The sequence below is a fragment of the Etheostoma cragini genome, chromosome 3 (genome assembly GCF_013103735.1).
Source record: "Etheostoma cragini isolate CJK2018 chromosome 3, CSU_Ecrag_1.0, whole genome shotgun sequence".
In the NCBI taxonomy this organism is placed as follows: Eukaryota; Metazoa; Chordata; class Actinopteri; order Perciformes; family Percidae; genus Etheostoma; species Etheostoma cragini.
In genome coordinates this window covers 10,247,355-10,254,838 of record NC_048409.1, presented here as the reverse complement: position 1 = coordinate 10,254,838, position 7,484 = coordinate 10,247,355, and the positions used below count along the sequence as shown (strand labels likewise).

Sequence of the window (7,484 nt, the reverse complement as noted above, 5' to 3'; positions counted from 1 at the left end):
ATCGCACAGTTGCCATTGGGCCCACCTGGGAAAGATTGACAGTGGAGCCCACGAATTAGAAGATAAGGTCATAAAACTAGCATCCCTGTGTAGTCAATAAGAAGACGAGTTGATTGATATCAAACATGGCCAACAAAAACTATTCCTGTGATCTTTTACAGCTGTCTGAAGGCAAAAATATGGCCTTCTGATGGCATTTCAACATTTCATGAAATTATGATGACTTATTTCTATAAATCTATGTATGTACTTCTTTCAGACATATCTGTGAGTGATGTGGATGTGCTTTTGTATTTCAGAAGTTTTGTATTTAGCACTTTTTTGGCTTTTTTAGAAATAAGAAATAAGACAAACGCACAGACATATCTGTAGAAATACATTCCTATAAAATCCATTTTATAAGTCATTTTTTTCTGGATTTTTTCTGTTCTAAGTTGAGACATGTGGCTAGAGTACTGTTTTAGTATGTAGCCCATGTAATATGCTTACAGTAGTGCTTTTTATTAATTTTTCAGATGATTTACTTGGACGGAAATAGAAATTCTGTGTTCTAACCTCTGTAGCTCTGTGTTAGTAAGGCCTAGTGTCACACTGCCACTAGAAACAACAAGTTGAGAGTCTTAACTTCCCAATGAACTCAGGATCATCCCAGAGGGCCAAAGTATGTGGAAACTGCAGCACTTTTTTAAGGTTAAAAATTTAGGCGAGAAAATCATATATTTTCAAGTGTTTTTTAACATACACACAAAGTGGTAATATATTGTTCACATTTACTGATTTTATTATAACACGGTTAAATCTTGCTGGCCAGTACAGATATATTCAGGGAAACAATTGATATTAAGATGTCTGTTCACTGTTGGTTGCAATTGCATTGTTTCAAATGTCAATTGTCGCCCTTAAAATTACAGCAGTTTAGGCTGTAATTAAAGCTGTACATACTCTAATTGACAATTTACTTTTGAAATGTGTACTGCACAATAATTTAGTCATCTATTGTAAATTAAAACTACAATTGAATTCATGTTTTTAGGGCTGTGAAAAACATTTTAATTGTATTTCTGTTTTGTTGATTCCCTACATAATGTATGTTTCTTTAAGTACAAGCTAAAATTTGACATGTAGGTTCTTGGCCTTGGGATACAGAGAGTAGGCCAATACAGAGACAAAAATATAAACATTGAAAAGGCTGAAAGATCATTTTATGAGCCCATTACATGAGAAAAATTTGCTTCTGCATTACAGTTTTTTCTTATTAATAACTGTGTGCCACCTGTAGACATTGCTTGTGCTTGTAGTAATGGTGGGGAGGGGAGTATTGGTGATGCATTAGACATTTTTTTTACACCTACAGTAATACTATAGTACTACAACAAAAGGAATCCTCAATAAAATTAAGATAGATATCTACTTGACAGTCTGCTTCAAAAATGATTCAAATGGCATAAAAACCCCTTTCCACCATATTATGTTAGGATTTCAAAATTATTTTGGTACCCCCTTTTGGAATGAAAATACAAAAGAGCAGTCCAAAACTGGAGGCCAGAATAGCAAATATCTCCACCGCAACACTGAACTTCCCAGGAGAGCTGACATACGCCGGAATAAAAGTGATCCATACAGCGCAGAATATCAGCATGCTGAAAGGGATAAATTTGGCTTCATTGAAATTATCAGGCAGTTTCTGGGCCAGAAAAGCAAGAATGAAACATAACATGGCCAGAAGTCCTATGTACCCAAGTACAGCCCAAAAACCTACAGCTGAGCCCAGAGCACACTCTAAGATGACTTTGTCTTTGAATATTTTAAGATTCTTAAATGGAAAAGGAGGATAAATTACTAACCAGAGGATGCATATGATAACTTGTATAACAGTGAAGCCCACAACAGTTAGTCTTTGCTGTGCGGGACCAAACCATTTCATAACATTACTAAGGCCAATAACACCACTATAGTTTTCCCCAGAACACAAGAGATACAGAGAACAAAGGTGATGCCGAATGCTGTGTGTCGCAGTTTGCAGGACCACTCAGAGGGCCGGCCTATGAAGGTCAGAGAACACAGGAAACACAGAGTCAAGGAGAAGAGCAGCAGGAAGCTCAGCTCAGAGTTGTTGGCCCTGACAATAGGAGTTTTCCTGTATCTGAAGAAAATGAATGCCACAACAGCAGTGATGCATGTTCCAAATAAGGATAATGCAGTGAGCAGCACTCGCATAATCTCTTCATATGATAGAAACTCTGCCTCCTTCTTCACACAAGCATCTCTTCTCTCATTTGACCAGAACTCAGGGTGGCATTGCACACAGGTGATGGAATCTTAAACAAATAGCAGTTATTAGACTTTCACAGCACATTTTTTTTTTGTTTTGTCTCAAGCTTACATCTTTTCTTTGCATATAAGACTGATAACATTGCTTTGTTTTGTCATACTTGATTTGGATTTATAAGAACCGGTGCCCCCAGAAATGTTTCATAGTTCCATAGTTTCATCATGTGGTGGAACACCAAAAGCCATTACAACATTTCTAGAATTCTTTAAAACTGTTGTAATATACAGTATAGTCAAGTTGAAAATGTTGTGTTTGTGTATATACATGTTGGGTGATTAATTGGTCTTCAAGCAATGTCTTTAAAACAGACATATAGCTTTAATTTTGAAAATTGCTTATTATGAAGCTGCAACTCAAGCTGGGTGACTAGCATTTGTGGGGGACCATGTATTGTGAGTGAGTTGACCCTTAGTCAATGATCATTTTGATAACTTTCAACAGAAAAATCACTGTACCAGTAATGTTGCTTATTTCTCCCTCCGCACATTTTAAACAGTCATAGCAGCAAACAGGCTTTCCTCTCTGGAGAACCTTGCCAGTTCCTAGGGGACATTTCTCACAACAAACTGACAAAGGCACCTGCATGAAAAAAACAATGCTAAAAAAACTGTATGGGCATTTACTTTGACAAGGTGCTTTCTTTGCAAGCCTCTTTTATTAATTTTAATATATGCAAACCAATATTATGACAAATAACTTTAACTAATCACTTATTAAAAGTTTAAATTTTCAATTCACAGTAACTAACAGTTACAGTAATAGCATTTAGCATACCTGTTGTGAGTTCTTTGCCCAATTTAAAGACTTATTTTGCAGATTCAACTGTTTGTCTGCAGGTAGAGATGCATCATAAAGACCAACTGTGACAAAGCCCACAATGCCATGTTCTGTTGGCTGCCAGTTTACAATTTCATACTGTGCTGCAGGGTCTCCATTCTCATTAAAGTAAACATCATCTCCTTCCTTAATTTTTAACTTAATGTTTTTGATATGCTGTAAAATCTAAGAAGACATGTATTCATATCATTTTCTGAGGAAAATGTAGGCCTAATGGCTCAATAGCATGATCAAAATATGACAATCTTTTTTTTTTCAGAATTTGAACAAGTTTTCTTGTTAATGTAACGTAATTTTAAAAACTATATGAAATGTAGATGTGCTACTCACCGTAAATGGATCTAGCTGCACCTTGTTGTTACAGGTTTTGTTACAGCTGAGGATATTATGAATTGCATGGGCCACAGCATACACTCCTTTATAGACATTGTAAAAGATAGGCATGAGCGACATATCAGTGAAGCTGTTTTGTACTCCAGTCAGATCTTCATGGCCAGTACATTCTCTCTGATTCCTTGCTGAAGATTTGGACTGTTTGAACTTACAGTTAAATAATGTCTCCCAAAACTCTGGAAACATTTCATTACTAGATGAATTGAGCGGTGTCACATCCAATATAAACTCTCTCATTCCACTGACTTGTGCTTTGGGGATGGACAGGCCTATGGCACCATCCAGAATGTGATGCCTATCTATGGCTGCAGTTTGGGAATCAGAGATCCAGGCCTCAGTGCCGACCCACTGGTACCCAGTCAGGTTGTGTAGAGACAGCTGTTGTACTAACGCAATAACATCAGTGTGAGGGAGGAAAGTGACAATAACCTTGGAAGTGGAAGCCTTGATAATGTCAATAATCTTTTTAATGTTGTCTGTTGGATCTGTTATAAAGAACGATACCTGACTACTCTAGGCAGATGCCCAGATGCTGGGCGGTTTCTGTTAATATGGCCATGCCATTGTTGCCATAACCATTATTTGTTCTAATAGCTCCAACCCAAGTCCAACCAAAGTGCTTGACCAACTGAGCCAAGGCTCTACTTTGATAATAGTCACTGGGTATTGTTCTAAGAAAGGAAGGGTACTTAGTTTTATCACTCAGACAATCACAAGTAGCAAAGTGGCTGATCTAAAAGAAAAAGAAAGAAAAACATTCTAAAATAGAGATGCAAAATGTGAAACAATTATTCAGCAAATGCAATTATTTTAAATCCCTTTTTTCTATGCCCAGCTGAATAGAATTATAATAATATTTTTTTCACAAATATAATTACATTTTTCCAATCTTACCATTGGGATATGAAAGGGTCCGATGACAGTAGCTATAGCCATGCAAGGAGAGGAAGATCCTTCTCCTATTATGGCCTGAACTTGGGCAGGTCTGGTACATTGTTCTTCGGAGAGTGCAGATAATATCTCATTACCATTAGCCAAGGCCAGTGCAACCTTCACACTTCTGGCAATTGAGGGACAGGAATCATAGATCTTATAGCCCAGAGAGATACCACCAGTAGGTCTGTGCTGTTATTAATCTCCTCTATGGCAAAGAGCATAGCCTGGGCATACTGGAAACCTTTGACATTCAAACTGGATACACACCGTTATAACAATAAATATTAGTTAAAATGTGTCAATGACATAGAAACAATAGCATAGTAAATTTATTTATTTTAAAGTATTTTCTATTAATAGAAAAAAATGACTTTCTTCTTTATACAATTTAGATCCAAATAGATTTATACTGTAGAATTGACCTGGTGCATTCCATTGGCAATGGTTTTTGCCTGTAGGTGTCCTGTCCGACTTTCCAGCTGGCATAGAAAGAGAAGATTCCTCCCAACACAATGTCCCCATTTGTAGATAGCTGGGGGTTCTCAGGATCCACTCTCAGCCTGCACACAGACTCCTCAACCTGAGAAAAAGATGCCACCAGCAACAGCTGTAAGAGTGACCAACCCTGCTCTGGCCACATCTGTGTGGATGTCACACTGTCTAAGAGAGCTAAATCACTGGGCGGCATCACATTCATGTTAATCAAAAGCTTGCACTGGTATTTATATATTTATTTTGAAGCAACATGGGAAATAACAGTGACGTTTTATGTCTGTAGTGGGACAGGAGGTGCCCAAACAGCAAAAGGGCCTTTGCCAAAATGGCAAGTTAAAAACCAAATTTCAAACCTTCTCGCCACCAAGGTTTCAGGCCTATTTACCAGTTTCCTTTCACAGCCATTGCCATAGGCTCCAAGCATATCTTTATCCATGGTTATACAGGACAGTGCAGGAGGGAGAGTAAGGAAAAACGATAACAACAGAGACAAAAAGACCAGAACAACAGAGAACTCAGATACAAAAATCGTAAAAAAGAAAAATAAATCACGGCCAGCCAAACCCCAACCATAACAGACTGCAGGGGGTGTTCAGGCAGAGGTGGGTAGAGAAGACAAAATTGTACTCAAGTAAAAGTAGTGTTACTTCAGAATAATATGACTCAAGTAAAAGTAAAAGTAGTCTTCCAAATATTTACTTGAGTAGGAGTAAAAAAGTACTTGATAAAAAACTACTCAAGTAGTGAGTAACTGTTGAGTAACGTCTGATTTATTTCTTTACACAAGCATCAATCAGACAGACAAAGATACAAAATAATCATATTAAGGCAAATTACAGGTCATTCAATCAATAAAATAAATTAAAATTAATTTATTAATTACAAAATAGCTTAAGTGAGAGACATACTGCATATGCAAAACATACTGTATGTAACCTAAAAGACAAACATCCATCTACACACATGCAAAAACTAAAATTACCGCTACGTTTCCTCAAGTTAGATGTTGAGTTTTTGAATGCTCACATGTCCGTTTGTTTTGGTCGACACAGAAGACGCCGCATGATGTAGCTGCTGTTTCACACTTTTCCTAAGGTAAACATGCTTTCACTATGAGGCCGGGGGGTTCCTCCACGTCTATGTTTCCTTGGCGACGGTTGGTTCTGACATCTTTGTTTTGCTATGACTGTAAAGCTAACATGTCCCACCCATAGATATATACAGTCTATGGTCCCGCCGCTGAGATCGAGTATGTTCACATGACTGCACAACAACGTTTGATTGGTGAAACACAGTCACGTGGTAGAGTCTGCAGCGGAAGACTCGCTCTCTGTCAAAATACAACATTAAAATGAGACGTACTCTGGGGTAAAAACAATGATGCGTAGAATACCAAAGAGGTAAAAAGAAATATAACGAGCTCATTGTAGCCTGATGTAGCAGATAAGAGTACAGTTTCTTCTTCACTAATCTACTCAAGTACAAGTAAAAGTATAGTGATTTAAAACTACTCCTAGAAGTACAATTCCTTCAAAAACTTGCTCAAGTAAATGTAACGGAGTAAACTACCCAACTCTGGGTTCAGGACAGTCTCGACAGTGTACAGACCCACAAACCGGGGAGTGAGCTTCTTGGTAGAGGACTGCAGTGGGAGGTCCTGGGAGGAAAGCCATAAACTCTGGCCCGGCCGGTAGGCGGGAGCTGGTCTCCGATGTCCATCACCCAGACGTTAATTGAGGAGAAGCCATGCGTTGAACTGCTGCCCTGGACTCCCTCTACACTCATCAACACTGGACCGATGGGACCGTCGTCTCCTCTTGCAGGGCAGGGAAAATTGGAGGTTGGAACCCCATAGCGCACATTAATGGGGACACCCCAGTGGTCGCGCTGGGACAGGAGTTGTGCACGTACTCAACCCAAGGAAGATGGACACTCCACATGAAAGGGATACGGTACTCCACACACCTAAGAACCACCCCTAGATCCTGGTTGGCCTGCGCGGTCTCTCAATTGGTCTAAGGATGGTGACCTGAGGATGAGCAGACTGTAGTGCCAAGGGCTTAGCAGAAGGATTTCCAGACTTGCGAAGTGAACTGGGGTGCCCGGTAGGAGATGATGTCCTGGTGTATCCTGCGTAGGTGGAAGACGTGGTGAACCAGCAAGCGGGCCGTTTCAATGAATGTGGGCAGCTTAGGCAGAGAGATTAAATGGACGGATTTGGAGAACCGGTCAACCACGGTGGGTATGACAGTGTTGCCTTGGGAGTTTGACAGACCGGTGACAAAGTCCAGGGCGACGTGGGACCAGTGCCGACCAGGGACCAGAAGGAGGTTGGAGCAGACCGGCAGGTGGCTGAAGGGAAGGCTTGGCACAGGCGCACACCTCACAGGCGGACTCTACTTCCCAGACCAGGGAGGCAACGAAGCAGGAACAGGGAAGGATGAAATTCTGGATGGTTTTTCGTGTCATCAGGGGAATGGAGACATGACAG

At 39.7% G+C, this 7,484-nt stretch overlaps 1 pseudogene; it reads right to left on the bottom strand.

Moving 5' to 3' along the window:
- The window catches only part of LOC117942324, a 6,834-nt pseudogene extending 1,885 nt beyond the window's left edge, over window positions 1-4,949 (bottom strand).
- Window positions 4,950-7,484: the final 2,535 nt, after the last annotated feature.